General features: G+C 44.4%; 1 long non-coding RNA gene across 1 annotated transcript in view; it reads right to left on the bottom strand.

Moving 5' to 3' along the window:
- Nucleotides 1-8,318: 8,318 nt before the first annotated feature.
- Nucleotides 8,319-16,817, bottom strand: part of LOC103795993 (uncharacterized) — a 59,098-nt gene continuing 50,599 nt past the window's right edge. Inside the window, exon 3 of the long non-coding RNA XR_013522965.1 lies at nucleotides 8,319-10,490. This is a non-coding gene — a long non-coding RNA (uncharacterized LOC103795993). The remainder of the gene's footprint in view (nucleotides 10,491-16,817) is intronic.

Raw genomic sequence — 16,817 nt, 5'->3', positions numbered from 1 at the left:
AGTATTACCATTGCTGCCAAGCACCACACTGAATAACCACCAGATTTCTTATTATATGAGTCCTCATGAAGACGACATCGTGTGCAATTTCTTTCTCAATCCCAGTGATCACCATGGTGGTTTCTTCAGTTTACCACGAATCCCCCTTTCCTCTTTCTGAGTCTACCGAGTGAACTGGGGGATCCCTGGGAGGAAGCACCGGGAGCATAGAGGTGATGGCTTCTCCACAGCCAGTGCATGCGCCCTACGGTGCTCAGGGAGTTCCAGCCTCATGTTGGCTGGGAAAAGATGACCTACATTCCATCTATCCTAGAAAATGTGTCCTTTTCTGATTTCCCTTGCCTTTGCAAGTATCAGAAGTCCTGTGAGAAAGAGGAAATTTGTTTTTTTCCTGAGAAATTTATTCACTTCCCCTTTTCTGTTTGCATTTATGTGATACTCCATTTAGATGGGGAAGTTGTGGTTAAACATTAAATTGAGAAAGGAGAATGTGTTCTTTATTTTATTTTGAGATGGAGTCTTGCTCTGTCATTCAGGCTGGAGTGCAGTGGCGCGATCTCGGCTCACTGCAACCTCTGCCTCCCAGGTTCAAGCAATTCTCTTCCTCAGCCTCCCGAGTAGCTGGGATTACAAGCATCTACCACCACGCCCAGCTAATTTTTGTATTTTTAGTAGAGAAGGGGTTTCACTATCTTGGCCAGGCTGTTGTTGAACTCCTGACGTTGTGATCCACCTGCCTCAGCCTGTCGAAGTGCTGGAATTATAAGTGTGACCCATCACACCTGGCCAGAGAATGTGTTCTTCTCCATCCTGTGTTGGAAGTTCCTGTGCACATCTCTATTGTACATAAGATCACTGTCTTCTGTGTAATTGCAGAACTTTGAATTAATCTCTTACAGCACAAACTAAAGTGCCTATATCTCCTTTCTCCAGTCTAAGTGACTGGAAATATTAAGGCAATATTTGTTGAATGGAGGAAGACATATGTGAATGGATAAATAAATGCAGCCTAGCCCCCTAGATTAAATGTGTTCAAGCATCCATAGAGAAAGTATTGCTACATATGGTAAAGAAAACCACAGGCTACTCTGCTGTCTTGCTATTTTTTGAACATGGGATGTATATCCATATCTCAGTGCCTTTTTGCTGGAATTCTCTTCCTTCAGCTATTTAATGTGCTGACTCCCTCACTTCTTTCTCAACTTTGCTCAAATATCACCTTTTCAATGAGGTCTTCCTTGGCTTACTTCCTTTCATATTGCAGCCTTCACGTCTCTCTCACAGACACAGCCACGTTCCCAATTGCCCTACACAGCTCTAGAATGTTTCTCCATAGCATGTATTACCTCCTAACCTACTATGTAACTTAATCACTTACATATCTACTATCTACTATTTACCGATCTATCTACTATCTATCATCTCTCTATGTATTTGGAACCTTTGGGATTCCTTAATTTTTTATTTTTGTGGGAATGTGCATTTACAGGGTACATGATATATTTTGATACAGGCATACAATGCGTAATAATCACATCATGGAAAATAGTACATTCATCCCCCTAAGTAGTTATTTTGTGTTACAAACAATCCAATTTTACCCTTTTAGTTATTTTTAAATGTACAATTAAATTATTATTGGCTGTAATCACCCTGTTGTACTCATCAGATACTAGGCCTTATTCATTCATTCTAACTACTTTTTGTACCTATTAACTATCCCCATCTCCCTCTCACTTCCCCAGTTACTGCTCCCAGCCTCTGGTAACCATACTTTTACTCTCTAGCTTCATGAGTTCAATTGTTTTGATTTTTAGATCTCACAAATAAGTGGGAACGTGAGATGTTTGTCTTTCTGTGACTGGCTTATTTCACCTAACATAATGACCTCCAGTTCCATCTATGTTGTTGCAAATGGACGAATCTCATTCTTTTTTATGGCTGAATAGTACGCCATTGTGTATAAGTTCCACATTTTCTTCATCTGTTTGTCTGCGGATGGAAAATAGGTTGCTGCCAAATCTCGGCTATTGTGAACAGAGCTGCAGCAAACATGGGAGTGCAGATCCATCTGTGATACACTCTCCTTTCTTTTGGGTATGCAGCAGTGAGATTGCTAAATCACATGGTAGCTCTATATTCTGATTGTTGAGGAAACTACCAGCTGTTCTCCATAGTGATTACATTCACCCTACTATCGTATGAGGAGGGTTCCCTTTTCTCCACATCCTCACCAGCATTTGTTATTGCCTGTTTCTGGACATAAGCCATTTTAACTGGGATGAGATGATATCTTATTGTTGTTCTGATTTGCACTTCTCTGATGATCAGTAATGTTGACCGTTCTTTCATATGCCTGTTTGTCAGTTGTATGTCTTTCCTTGAGAAATGACTATTCAAATATTTTTCCCATTTTTAATTGAATTATGGTACTTTTTCTTATGGAGTGATTTGAGCTCTTTATATATTCTGGTTACTAATCCCTTGTCAGATGGAAAGTCCAAAAATATTTTCTCTAATTCTGTGTGTTGTCTCTTTGTTGATTGCATCCTTTGCTCTGCAGAAGCTTTTTAACTTGATGTGATCCCACTTGTCTGTTTTTGCTTTGGTTGCCTGCACTTGTGAGGTATTGCTCAAGAAATCTTTGTCCAGATCAATTTCCTGGAGAGTTTCTCCATTATTTTCTTGTAGTAGTTTTATAGTTTGAGGTCTTGGATGTAAGTCTTTAGTTTATTTTTATTTTATTTTTGTATTTGGCAGTAGATATGCATCTAGTTTCATTCTTCTGCATATGGATATTCAGTTTTTCCAACAACATTCATTGAAGAGACGTCTTTTCCCTAGTGTATGTTCTTAGCACATTTGTTAAAAATTGTTCACTGTAGGTGTGTGGATTTATTTCTATTTCTGGGCTGTCTATTTTATTCCATTGGTCTATATGTCTGTTTTTATGCCAGTACCATGCTGCTTTGCTTACTATAGTGCTGTAGTATAATTTGAAGTCAGGTAATGTGATTCTTCCAGTTTTGTTCTTTTTGCTTAGGATACTTTTGGCTATTCTGGGGTTTTTTGTGTGTGTTATTTCAAATAAAGTCTAGTATTGTTTTTTCTACTTCCATGAGGAATGCGATTGGTGTGTTCATAGGGATTGTGTTGAATCTGTAGACTCCTTTAGGAGGTGTAGACATTTTAACAATATTGACTATTCCAATCAATGAACGTGGAATATCTTTCCATGTTTTGGTGCCCTCTTCCATTTCTTTTATCAGTGTTTTATAGTTTTCATTATAAAGATCTCTCACTACATCATCCTCAGCAAACTGACACAAGAACAGAAAATGAAACACCGCATATTCTCACTCATAGGTGGGTGATGAAAAATGAGAACACATGGACACAGAAAGGGGAGTACTAAACACTGGGGTCTATTGGGGGGAAAAGGGGAGGGTCAGTGGGAGGGGGAGGTGGGGAGGGATAGCCTGGGGAGAAATGCCAAATGTGGGTGAAGGGGAGAAGAAAAGCAAAGCACACTGCCATGTGTGTACCTACGCAACTGTCTTGCATGCTCTGCTCATGTACCCCAAAACCTATAATCCAATAAAAAATTTAAAAAAATAAAATAAAATAAAGATCTCTCACTTCTCTGGTTAATTCCTAACAATTTAGTTTTGTGAGTACTGCAGATGGGACTACTTTTTTATTTCTTTTTCAGTTTCTTCACTGTTGTCCCACAGAAGTGCTACTGAATTTTGTATGTTGATTTTGCATTCTGCAACTTTACTGAATTTATCAGTTCTAATAGTTTTCTGGTGGAGTCTCTAGATTTTTCCAAATGTAGGATTATAAGTCTACAAACAAGGATAATTCAACCCCTTACTTTTCAGCTTAGATTTTCTTTATTTCTTTTTCTTATCTGATTGCTCTAGCTAGGACTTCTGCTACCATGTTGAAAGCAGTGGTGAAAGTGGGTATCCTTGTCACGTTCCAGATCTTAGAGAAAAGCCTTTCGGTTTTGCTCCAATCAGTATGATACTAGCTTTGGGTCTGCCGTTTTTCAATGTATTGCCTGCCTTCCCCTGCTACAGTGGAAGCTCCATCAGGGTGTGCTGTAGTGGGAGAGGGAGGGGACTAGCTATGTAGTATTGTTTTGTTTTGCTTGTTTGTTTTACTGATATAACGCAAGATACAAGTAAGTACTTAATAAAAGTGTTTAAATAAATTAATACAGAATTGATACTGAATTCCAGAAAAGATGGGAAGTTAACAAAAAGGTATATAGTAGGTTTGACTAGCTTCGGAAAAATTTCTTTGCTTCATCTTCCCCAGTGCAGAGGCTACAATATTACAGTCACTGCTGCAGCGCCCAGAAATGCTCAGGGCCTGAGCCCAAGTTTCTGATGGACTCCTGGGAAGAAAACCCACCAACGAAGATGAGAAATGAAAGTGGTTGTGTTTAGGCTTTACCAGTAAGCACACTGCCCTGAGGTGCCTCAATTCTAGCCCAGACCCTGAGCTCACCAAGGGTACAAGCCAAGACCAGGCCTTCACCTATTCAAAGATGCCAGGGAAACTGACAGCCCTATGGAAATATGAGATCTCAGGGGAAATATGTATTTGTAATCACTGAATCTGTCAAAGGACTTGTTTCATCCTGCTGAACTCATGGCTGGAGTTGCCCCAAAAGTGGCAGCAAGGGAATTCCTGCAAGGAAGTGCCCCAGACTTGTCTCGAGGTGGGGCCAGTTGGGATTCCAAAGAAAGAAGCACTAAATTCCAGGGTGATCAGGCCAACACATCTATTAGGGGTATTTACTTACAGAGTTCTTCAGTGTATCCTCTCAAAACAAAGAACAATCAGGGTAGAGGGGTGTCCTACGTAGATATGTCTTCACTGAGGGGTAATATGTTTATATGAAAATTTAAGGAACTTGGCTCAGGACCAGGGCCAGTTTCTTTCTGATTAACCTAGATATCTTTATCACCAGGGAATTTTCAAGTTCCTGGTTTGGTTTCAAGACTACCGGGAAAACCCTGCAGGTGACAACGTCACAGGGTGGTCAAGGCACTCTGATTTTTGGTCAGGACACAGAAAACAAAGTGAGGGGACCTGGGGGACCCTACAGGATTTTTATTCAGAATATATCAGAAATCTAACAGATGAATAATAAAATGACAAATAATGCAATGAAAAATGCATGGGAGTTTTAATCAGACTCTACACAGAGGAAGACGTATACATGGCCAATAAACACATTTGAAAAGTACTTAACATTATTAGTTATCAAGAGAGCATAAAATTCTTATAAGGCACCACTAAAAAATCCACGAAAATCATCAATGTTAATAAGACTGACAACACCAAACACTGATGAGGAGCCAGACCAACTGGAAGGCTCATACAATACGGAAATTGCTCACAGTTAAATATCTATCCACCCTATGACTTCTTCTACATGTTTGCACAGAATAAATGAAAACATAAATACACCCCAAAAAAACGCTTGCTGAAGAATTTTCACAGCACCTTTATCCATGATAGTCTAAATCTGAAAAGACTGGCATATTCATATGATAGAATATTACCACTAGTACTATATACAACAACATGGATGAACCTGAAAACCACTAAAATTTCTCTCTTATCCTAAGAGACATCATTCCAGGCACAAAAGTCAATATATACTTTTGATTCCATTATATGAACTTTATAAAAAGTAACATATAGGAAACGAAATCAGAACAGTGATTGACTCTGAGGAGGGACTCGGTTTGACCGAGAAATAACTCAGAGAACACGGATAATGGAAATGTTCTCTTCCTTTATCATTGCCTTATACATTTGTCAAAACTCAGTGATTGGTGTGCCTAAGACTTGTTTACTTCCCTATATGTCAATAGTATCTCAAAATATACAAACAAAAAAAACAGCGAAAGGAAGTCTTAATAATTCTATAACTACTAAAACAATTTTTAATGGTTTAAATATCTTCCCACAAAGAAAACACTGAGTTCAGACGGTTTTATTCATTTGTTTTGCCAAAAGATCCATTTCAAGGAATAGATCATTCTAATCTTTTTTTTTTTTTTTTTCTTGAGACGAAGTTTCGCTCTTGTTACCCAGGGAGTGCAATGGCGCGATCTCGGCTCACCGCAACCTCCGCCTCCTGGGTTCAGGCAATTCTCCTGCCTCAGCCTCCTGAGTAGCTGGGATTACAGGCACGCGCCACCATGCCCAGCTAATTTTTTGTATTTTTAGTAGAGACGGGGTTTCACTATGTTGACCAGGATGGTCTCAATCTCTTGACCTCGTGATCCACCCGCCTCGGCCTCCCAAAGTGCTGGGATTACAGGCGTGAGCCACTGCACCCGGCCGATCATTCTAATCTTACACAAACTCTTTCAGAGAAAACAGAGGACATGTTCCACCATCACTATACAGCACATATGGAGCAACTTTAGTCACTCTCTTATTAATACTGGGAATAAGAGAAGGATGCCTGCTATCGCTGATATTTGTTTAATACAGGCCTGGAGGCCTAGTCAAAAACAAAGATGAGGCCAGGAAAAGTGGCCTGTACTCCCAGCACTTTGGGAGACTGAGGCAGGAGGATTGCCTGAGCCCAGGATTACAAGACCAGCCTGGGCAACATCATTAAGACCACGTTACCACAAAAAAAAAATTACAATGAGGCAAATATCAACAGGCATGAAGATCTAAAGGGAAGAGTTCAACTTATGATTATCTGTAGACAATTTGATCATTTACATAGGAAACCCCAAAAGAATCAAAACTCTTAAGATGAGAGAAATTGCAATGTTTCCAAGTACATCGACACATCAAAATGACGTACATTTCTATGTATGCACAAAAAATCATTTATATTTCTATATATGCACAAAATAAAAAGTAGGTCAAAAATAGAAAATAAAATATTAATAACTGCAGCAAAATATATTATGTCTTTAGGAAATAGCATAGCAGAAACAGAACAAGCTTTTAAAAATGAGACTTAAAGACTCTATTATAGATCTATAAGAAAAACAGAATACAATTTTCATGTATGGAATGACCTAATACTCTAAAGATGACAATTTTTCCAAAATTAATTTGTAAATGGGATGCAATTTTAACTAAATTCCAAGGTCATTATTTGGGAAAGAACAAGTTGATTTCAAAGCTTTTATTAAAAAAAAAAATACACACAAGGAACTAAGAATTTTGACAAAGAACAAAGAAGGAGAGATTCCCACTAGACATTAAGACATTTTACAAAACCTCTGCACACCGGTGGTGCAACACTTAAGCAGGAGCATAAACATGAAGCTAATGGTACTAAGGGCAAGTCCAGGAACATGTTTTTGGTATGATAGAGCTGGTACTGCGAATTAGGAGAACAAGAACGAATCATCAAATAATTGTTTGGAGGCACTACATGGAAAAATAAAGATGGAAGGATTTTACTCCCTAGCCTCCTTGCAGTGGGATGGGACCGCAGGACTAGCTCTGGACTATGACTTGTGCCTGGTTCTGGGCTGGAACATTTAATTGCCAGTGAAAAACCCTTTAGAAATCTTTTTTCAGCCAACATGGCAACAGAGAGAATTCAAGATGACGGCTCCTCTGGAGATCTGTGAAACTGGGTCCCTGCCATACACAGTGTCCTCTGTCAAAGCAGAACTGACATGTTGCACAGGCAGGAGTAAATTTGAGTTGCCATATATGAGGCCAACAATCATATGAAAAAATGCTCATCGTCACTGGTCATCAGAGAGATGCAAATCAAAACCACATTGAGATACCATCTCACGCCAGTTAGAATGGAGATCATTAAAAAATCTGGAGACAACAGATGCTGGAGAGGATGTGGAGAAAAAGGAACACTTTTACACTGTTGGTGGGAGTGTTAATTAGTTCAATCATTGTGGAAGACAGTGTGGCGATTCCTCAAGGCCTTAGAAATAGAAATTCCATTTGACCCAGCAATCCCATTACTGGGTATATATCCAAAAGACTATAAATCGTTCTACTATAAGGACACATGTACACGAATGTTTATTACAGCACTGTTTACAATAGCAAAGACCTGGAATCAACCCAAATGCCCATTGATGATAGACTGGATTGGGAAAATGTGGCACATATACACCATGGAATATTATGCAGCAAGGAGAAATGATGAGTTCGTGTCGTTTGTAGGGACATGGATGAATCTGGAGAACATCATTCTCAGCAAACTGACACAAGAACAGAAAATGAAACACCGCATATTCTCACTCATAGGCGGGTGATGAAAAATGAGAACACATGGACACAGAGAGGGGAGTACTAAACACTGGGGTCTACTGGGGGGAAAAGGGGAGGGCCAGTGGGAGGGGGAGGTGGGGAGGGATAGCCTGGGGAGAAATGCCAAATGTGGGTGAAGGGGTGAAAGCAAACAGAACACACTGCCATGTGTGTACCTATGCAACTGTATTGCATGCTCTGCACATGTACCCCAAAACCTAAAATGCAATAAAATAATAAGAAAAAAAAAAATTTGAGCTGCCTTATGTGACTAACGGATGCAGGGCCTGTTATCAAAATATAATTTAGCTTGTTCTGTCTGATGCAGACAGTGCACAAAATTATACTTTGAATCAACTAGTCTTCAATATGAAAGGTAAAACTAATTGAACAGATTACATAGAATATTTTGACTCTCATAATGTGGGGAAAAGTCTCGACACCAAAAAACGCATAAATCATAAGGAGCAAAGCTGATAGGTTTGATTGTATTAAAATTAAAGGACTATATTAAATGAGAAACAGAGAACGTGTTTGCAACATATGAAACTAAGGAAAGATTAATAGGTGGTTCAGAGAAGAAATTCTTTTAAATCAACATGAAAAAGACAAGAAATCCAGTAGAAATGCAGGCATGGAAATAAATTGGCTGTTAGCAGAAGGGAAAATCCGGGTAGCCGATAGCATATAAAGAGATATCCAGTAGTAATCAAGGAAATATCAATGTAAAAAAGATACCAACTTATACCTACCAAAAGTGGCAGAAATTAGAAGTTCGGATTATGTTAAATGCTGATAAAAACACAAGTAATAGGAACCCTTATTCGCAGGAGGCAGAATCGTTAACTGGTGCAACCATTGTGAAGTAAAGTGTGGCTGTATTATAAGAATACCTATATTCTGACACCAGTAGTCCCTCTTGTAAGTGTTCATTCTGACTGTGGTCCCTAGGAGACTTGTAGGAGGGCAGCCATTACAGAACTGCTTGTGAGAGCAGGAAGCCAGCCGCAGCCTGGATGGCCATTGTTGGTGAACTGACACGTAGAATGTGATGGCCCTGTCAAGTGAGCTAAAACTGCTACCCACAACATGGTATCAATATCGGTTAATGGAGGACAAAGTCGGGTGCTTAGGAACATTGTGACCACAGGGGAGTTTCTCATTCTGTATTCTCACCTGAAGCAAACTATATAATGTCCAGTTCTCCCACTAACCTGCCTAGTTCAAACCCTGGGCTCATCCTTACTAAATGAGATAAACGTCATCTATTCATCTTACATTCTATTTCAAAGAAGACTTCATCTGACCACAGGTCACCCTCTTAATACCCCAGTGGACTTTGGTGCCCTCTGCTGGTTTTATGGGCGAATCATGGCCACTAGCGTGGCTAGGAGTGACAGGTCTCAGTCTTCCATGACTGCACTGAAGGCTGCTGCTTGCCTCTGCTCTATACCAGCCTACTCTGGGAGCATTAAGACATAGAAAAATATCTGAACAGAGACATTTCAAAATATTAACACTGGTCACCTCTAGAAGAGGGGAGTGAAGTAGGGGGAAAGGGGATTAGAAAGCTTCGCATTCGCTTTCCATACTTCTGATAGTTTGAAATTATTTTTTTTAATAAGCATGCATTTTTGTATTACTAGACTATTTAAAAATACGTGATTTTTAAAATAAAGTAAATCATTTGAACAACACTTTCTATATTGCTTTTCATGCATTGCCTCTTTAAACCCCATGGCTTTGAAATAAGAGCATAAAACAATATAGCACTATAGGAAGCGCTCCTATCCTGTGAGGTTTTTGTATCTAACTGCCATAGAACTATAATTCTTATCTGTTATTTTCCCATCTGTTCCAGACTGTGTGTTAAACACTTTCTATTCATCCATATTTAATCTTCACAACATTCCTATGATGTAGGTGCTATTGGTAGAATTTTACACAGAAGGAATTGAAACTTGGGGATGTGAAGTGAGGTGTGTCTAGGGCCCCACAGCAATAAGTGGCCAGTTAGGGATGTGAAATCAACACACAGAGAGATGAAGGAACTTGTGCAAGGTCAAGTCAATGGTAGAGTGGGGTCAAACCCAGGTCTTCAGACTTCCACTCCCCATGCCAAAGAGAAACCGTCTGTCTGAGATCACCTCGAGCTTGTCACTTCAGGTTCCTCTGATGTTCTGTCCTCATGCATGAGCCAACCACATCTGTAGAATGTGGGGGAAGAAAGAGTCAGAATATTTCTGTAATGACCTTAATCTGACCCTTAAACTAAAGAAGCTGCTCAGGCAGAAGGTCAACTCCAGTAGACTTTGTTGAGATTGAACAGAAAGAGCCTTGGAGTTAAACCAAACTTGGATTCCCAAATTCTGCCACACGTTGCACACCTGCTAGCGTGTGATCTCAAATAATTCACTTAACTTCTCTGATTCTCCATTTCTGTATTGCTTTAAAAAGACGTAATACCTAGGAAGTGAACATGAAAGTGACTTGCGAGAGCCCTGACTACACTACAGTATGTCACTTATAGTGAGTATTCACTAAATGCTCACATGATAAATTCTTGGCATTGAAATTCAAAATGGAGAGCAAGGTGGGTGCAGGACTTTCCAAACCACATGCAGACCACAGATCCCAAAGTGCCCCTCCCTGTGCGGTCAGTCTACATATTTACTCACTACCCACATCTCTTCCCACCAAGAATTATTGCCTATAATAGAAAGATTAATGGCCCCCAAAATGCCCACACCCTGGGCCATGAACATGTTAGCTTACATGGCCAAAGAGGCTTTACAGGTGTGATTTGGGTTACGGACCTTGAGACGGGAGATTACGATTATCTCAATGGGTCCAATCAAATCACCTGGGTCCTGAAAAGTGGAGACCCTTCCCCAGCTGTGATCGGGGAGAGACATGAAGATGGAAGAAGGGTTAGAGAGAAGTAATATTGCTGGTTTTGAAGATGGCAGAGGTGTTACCAACCAAATGGAGAGCAAAAATAAATAAATAAATAAAAAGCAGGAGTTGCAATTCTCGCATTTGATAAAATAGATTTCAAAGCAACAAAGATATAGTGGTAAAAGGATCAATGCAACAATAAGAGCTACCGATCCTAAAACCCAGATACATACGACCCATAAAGAGATTTAGACTCAACGAGACAGAAAATTAATAAGGATATCCAGGACTGGAACTCAGATCCAGAACAAGTAAACGCCATAAATATTTATAGAGCTCTCCACTTTAAATACACAAAATATACATTCTCCACCTTAAATACTCAAAATATTGATCTGCCATTATTAACACCCATTTTTAGAATAAAGCTACATTCCCGTTTTCTCTCCCTCTTTTTCTTCCTCTTTCTTCCTCTCCTTCACTCATTTTTTCTAAAAAAAAAAAAAAAAAAGAGCAGGGAGGTTGACTCCATGAACAATGACACCCACACACACACACAGCTGGCCGCCTTGCCTGTATTGCATCTCCACAGCACAAAAAAAAAAAAGAAGAAGAAGAAGATGGCAGAGGTGGAAATACAGGCCAAGGAATGCAGTAGCCTCTAGAAGCTGGAAACAACAAGGCAACTGAATCTCCTCTATAGCTCCTCTAATATACTGATTTTAGCCCAGTGAGAACCTTAACCAGACTTTATAATGACCTGTAGAATTATAATAAGGCAATGAATTTGTCTCATTTTCAGCCATTGGACCTTTGTTAATGTTTCAGCAGCTGCAGAAAACTCATCCACTGCCCTAGACGAGCCAATGTCACCAAAGGGCATATGTGATGTCTTTCTGATACTTTAGGTTAAAAAATAAAATCAAACCATTGATCAAGAGAAGCGAGAACAGAATCTACTGGAAACTATATAAATGTGAGGCAGAGTTTATTCATATGACTTCTCACAGACGCCCATAGGTCTTTGTGGGTGACAGCTGGCTGAGCTCCAAGGGCAATGGGAGCCAGGTGTGTGGTGTGAGGAGGAGGTGAGTGGTGTGAGGAGCTGGTAGGTTGTATGAGGAGTGGGTGTGTGGTGTGAGGAGTGGGTGTGTAGTGTGAGGAGAGGGTGTGTGGTGTGAGGTGCAGATGTGTGGAGTGAGGAGAGGGTGTGTGGTGTGAGGAGCAGATGTGTGGTGTGAGGAGAGGGTGTGTGGTGTGAGGCATGGGTGTGTGGTGTGAGGAGAGGGTGTGTGGTGTGAGGAGCTGGTAGGTGGTGTGAGGAGTGGGTGTGTGGTGTGAGGAGTGGGTGTGTGGTGTGAGGAGAGGGTGTGTGGTGTGAGGTGCAGGTGTGTGGAGTGACGAGCGGGTGTGTGGTGTGAGGAGGAGCAGGTGTATAGTGTGAGGAGTGGGTGTGTGGTGTGAGTTGCAGGTGGGTGGTGTGAGTTGTGGGTGGGTGGTGTGAGGAACGGGTGGGTGGTATGAGGATTGGGTGTGTGGTATGAGGAGCGGGTATGTGGAGTGAGGAGCAGATGTGTGGTGTGAGGCACGGGTGTGTTGTGTGAGGAGTAGGTGGGTGGCATGAGGTGTGGGTGTGTGGAGGGAGAAGTAGGTGGGTGGTGTGAGAAGTGGGTGGGTGGTGGGAGAAGTGGGTATGTGGACTGAGGAGTGGGTGTGTGGTGTGAGGAGTGAGTGTGTGGTGTGAGGAGCGGGTGTGTGGTGTGAGGAGAGGGTGTGTGGTGTGAGGTGCAGATGTGTGGAGTGAGGAGAGGGTGTGTGGTGTGAGGAGCAGATGTGTGGTGTGAGGAGAGGGTGTGTGGTGTGAGGCACGGGTGTGTGGTGTGAGGAGAGGGTGTGTAGTGTGAGGAGCTGGTAGGTGGTGTGAGGAGAGGGTGTGTGGTGTGAGGAGTGGGTGTGTGGTGTGAGGAGAGGGTGTGTGGTGTGAGGAGAGGGTGTGTGGTGTGAGGTGCAGGTGTGTGGAGTGAGGAGCGGGTGTGTGGTGTGAGGAGTGGGTGTGTGGTGTGAGTTGCAGGTGGGTGGTGTGAGGAACGGGTGGGTGGTATGAGGATTGAGTGTGTGGTATGAGGAGCGGGTGTGTGGAGTGAGGAGCAGATGTGTGGTGTGAGGCACGGGTGTGTTGTGTGAGGAGTAGGTGGGTGGCATAAGGTGTGGGTGTGTGGAGGGAGAAGTAGGTGGGTGGTGTGAGGAGTGGGTGGGTGGTGGGAGAAGTGGGTATGTGGACTGAGGAGTGGGTGTGTGGTGTGAGGAGTGAGTGTGTGGTGTGAGTGGGTGTGTGGTGTGAGGTGTGGGTGTGTGGTGTGAGGTGTGGGTGTGTGGAGTGAGGAGCGGGTGTGTGGTGTGAGGAGCAGGTGTGTTGTGTGAGGAGGAGCAGGTGTTTTATGTGAGAAAGAGCAGGTGTGTGGTGTGAGGATGAGCAGGTGTGTGGTGTGAGAATGAGCAGGTGTGTGGTGTGAGGAGCTGGTGTGTGGTGTGAGGAGTGGGTGGGTGAAGTGAGAAGTGGGTGGGTGGTGTGAGGAGTGGGTGGGTGGTGTGAGAAGTGGGTATGTGGACTGAGGAGTGAATGTGTGGTGTGAGGAGTGAGTGTGTGGCGTGAGGAGCCAGTGTGTAGGTGAGGAATGGGTGTGTGGTGTGAGCAGTGGGTGTGTGGAATGAGGAATGGGTGTGTGGTGTGAGGAGCCCGTGTGTGGTGTGAGGAGCAGGTGTGTGGTGTGAGGAGGAGCAGGTGTGTGGTGTGAGGAGGAGCAGGCGTGTGGTGTGAGGAGGAGCAGGCATGTGGTGTGAGGAGGAGCAGGCGTGTGGTGTGAGGAGGAGCAGGTGTGTGGTGTGAGGAGCAGGTGTGTGGTGTGAGGAGGAGCAGGTGTGTGGTGTGAGGAGGAGCAGGCGTGTGGTGTGAGGAGCAGGCGTGTGGTGTGAGGAGGAGCAGGCGTGTGGTGTGAGGAGGAGCAGGTGTGTGGTGTGAGGAGGAGCAGGTGTGTGGTGTGAGGAGCAGGCGTGTGGTGTGAGGAGGAGCAGGTGTGTGGTGTGAGGAGCAGGTGTGTGGTGTGAGGAGCAGGTGTGTGGTGTGAGGAGGAGCAGGCGTGTGGTGTGAGGAGCAGGTGTGTGGTGTGAGGAGCAGGCGTGTGGTGTGAGGAGGAGCAGGTGTGTGGTGTGAGGAGCAGGTGTGTGGTGTGAGGAGCAGGCGTGTGGTGTGAGGAGGAGCAGGCGTGTGGTGTGAGGAGCAGGCGTGTGGTGTGAGGAGGAGCAGGTGTGTGGTGTGAGGAGCAGGCGTGTGGTGTGAGGAGGAGCAGGCGTGTGGTGTGAGGAGGAGCAGGCGTGTGGTGTGAGGAGGAGCAGGTGTGTGGTGTGAGGAGCAGGTGTGTGGTGTGAGGAGGAGCAGGTGTGTGGTGTGAGGAGGAGCAGGCGTGTGGTGTGAGGAGCAGGTGTGTGGTGTGAGGAGGAGCAGGTGTGTGGTGTGAGGAGCAGGTGTGTGGTGTGAGGAGCAGGTGTGTGATGTGAGGAGCAGTTGTGTGGTGTGAGGAGGAGCAGGCGTGTGGTGTGAGGAGCAGGTGTGTGGTGTGAGGAGGAGCAGGCGTGTGGTGTGAGGAGCAGGTGTGTGGTGTGAGGAGGAGCAGGCGTGTGGTGTGAGGAGCAGGTGTGTGGTGTGAGGAGGAGCAGGCGTGTGGTGTGAGGAGCAGGTGTGTGGTGTGAGGAGCAGGTGTGTGGTGTGAGGAGCCGGTGTGTGGTGTGAGGAGCAGGTGTGTGGTGTGAGGAGGAGCAGGTGTGTGGTGTGAGGAGCAGGCGTGTGGTGTGAGGAGGAGCAGGCGTGTGGTGTGAGGAGGAGCAGGCGTGTGGTGTGAGGAGGAGCAGGCGTGTGGTGTGAGGAGGAGCAGGTGTGTGGTGTGAGGAGCAGGTGTGTGGTGTGAGGAGGAGCAGGTGTGTGGTGTGAGGAGGAGCAGGCGTGTGGTGTGAGGAGCAGGTGTGTGGTGTGAGGAGGAGCAGGTGTGTGGTGTGAGGAGCAGGTGTGTGGTGTGAGGAGCAGGTGTGTGATGTGAGGAGCAGGTGTGTGGTGTGAGGAGGAGCAGGTGTGTGGTGTGAGGAGCAGGTGTGTGGTGTGAGGAGGAGCAGGCGTGTGGTGTGAGGAGGAGCAGGCGTGTGGTGTGAGGAGCAGGTGTGTGGTGTGAGGAGGAGCAGGCGTGTGGTGTGAGGAGCAGGTGTGTGGTGTGAGGAGCAGGTGTGTGGTGTGAGGAGGAGCAGGTGTGTGGTGTGAGGAGCAGGTGTGTGGTGTGAGGAGCAGGTGTGTGATGTGAGGAGCAGGTGTGTGGTGTGAGGAGGAGCAGGCGTGTGGTGTGAGGAGGAGCAGGCGTGTGGTGTGAGGAGCAGGTGTGTGGTGTGAGGAGGAGCAGGCGTGTGGTGTGAGGAGCAGGTGTGTGGTGTGAGGAGCAGGTGTGTGGTGTGAGGAGGAGCAGGTGTGTGGTGTGAGGAGGAGCAGGTGTGTGGTGTGAGGAGGAGCAGGTGTGTGGTGTGAGGAGGAGCAGGTGTGTGGTGTGAGGAGGAGCAGGTGTGTGGTGTGAAGCAGTAGAGGCGCTTGACTGGGCTTCCAAGAAGGTTGACAGTGAGCAAGAGAAAACAGGACGGTAACTCAAGTGGCTGGCAGGGTAGAAAGGAGGCTGATGTTTGGTTTGGTTTTCTTTTGTTTAGTAGAGAAACCGTGCAGGCAGACAGGAAGCAGCCAGTGAGGGAAAGGAAATAGTGAGGGAATGTGTAACGGGAATAGTTCTGGTGTGGAGATGCAGAGAAAGCTCAATGGACACACGAGGGCACTAACCAGGAGTCTGGAGTAAGAGAAAGTGAATTTTTCCTTGGTAAAAATAAGAGAAAATGAGGGAATTTGCCTAAAGTGGGAAGTAATATCTCGCTATCGAGAGTGGAGAAGGTTTAGAAAGGACAGTGCCTCAGGAAAAGTGAAAAATGAGGCATTCTAGCCACACAACTGGATTGATTTAGTAGAAAAGAGAGTTTGGCAAAATCCACTTAGCAGTTTCCTGCCTCGAGACACACAGAGCAGCCTGGAATGGAAATGTTTACTACTCTGCCATCTGTTCTCGTGGTTGTCTGTCAAACTGGTTTCTGCACAGTCAGTGACTCCCAACGGGTCATTTTCTCCATTCCCTCTTATCCTCAACACCCTCTATTTGGGAGAGTAAATGTAGGGGGAGAAACGGAAATGTTTAGGGCTAATCCACACCACATGGAGGAATGAGATCCTCCACGCTCACTCTAGCGCCTCTCACTCGCCTGGACCATCATGACTGCCTAGCAGGCATTTTAAACAGCATCATCTGTGGGTCAAATTCACTAGTACAGCTTCTCAAGTCTCCACTTCCTTCAGCTCCACCCTTAGCCTTGACTGCATCTGCCATCCTCAAGAGAACTCTTTGACTCTCAAGACAATGCTTTTTTCTTTTTTTGGACAGTTTCACTCTTCTTGCCGAGGCTGGAGTGCAATGGTGCAATCTGGGCTCACCGCAACCTCTGTCTCCCAGGTTCAAGCAATCCTCCTGCCTCAGCCTCCCAAGTAGCTGGGATTACAGGCGTGC

Source organism: Callithrix jacchus, chromosome 10 (genome assembly GCF_049354715.1).
Source record: "Callithrix jacchus isolate 240 chromosome 10, calJac240_pri, whole genome shotgun sequence".
Classification (NCBI taxonomy): Eukaryota; Metazoa; Chordata; class Mammalia; order Primates; family Cebidae; genus Callithrix; species Callithrix jacchus.
Note: the sequence above shows the minus strand (reverse complement) of the source record. Positions and strands in the feature narration are given on the sequence as shown.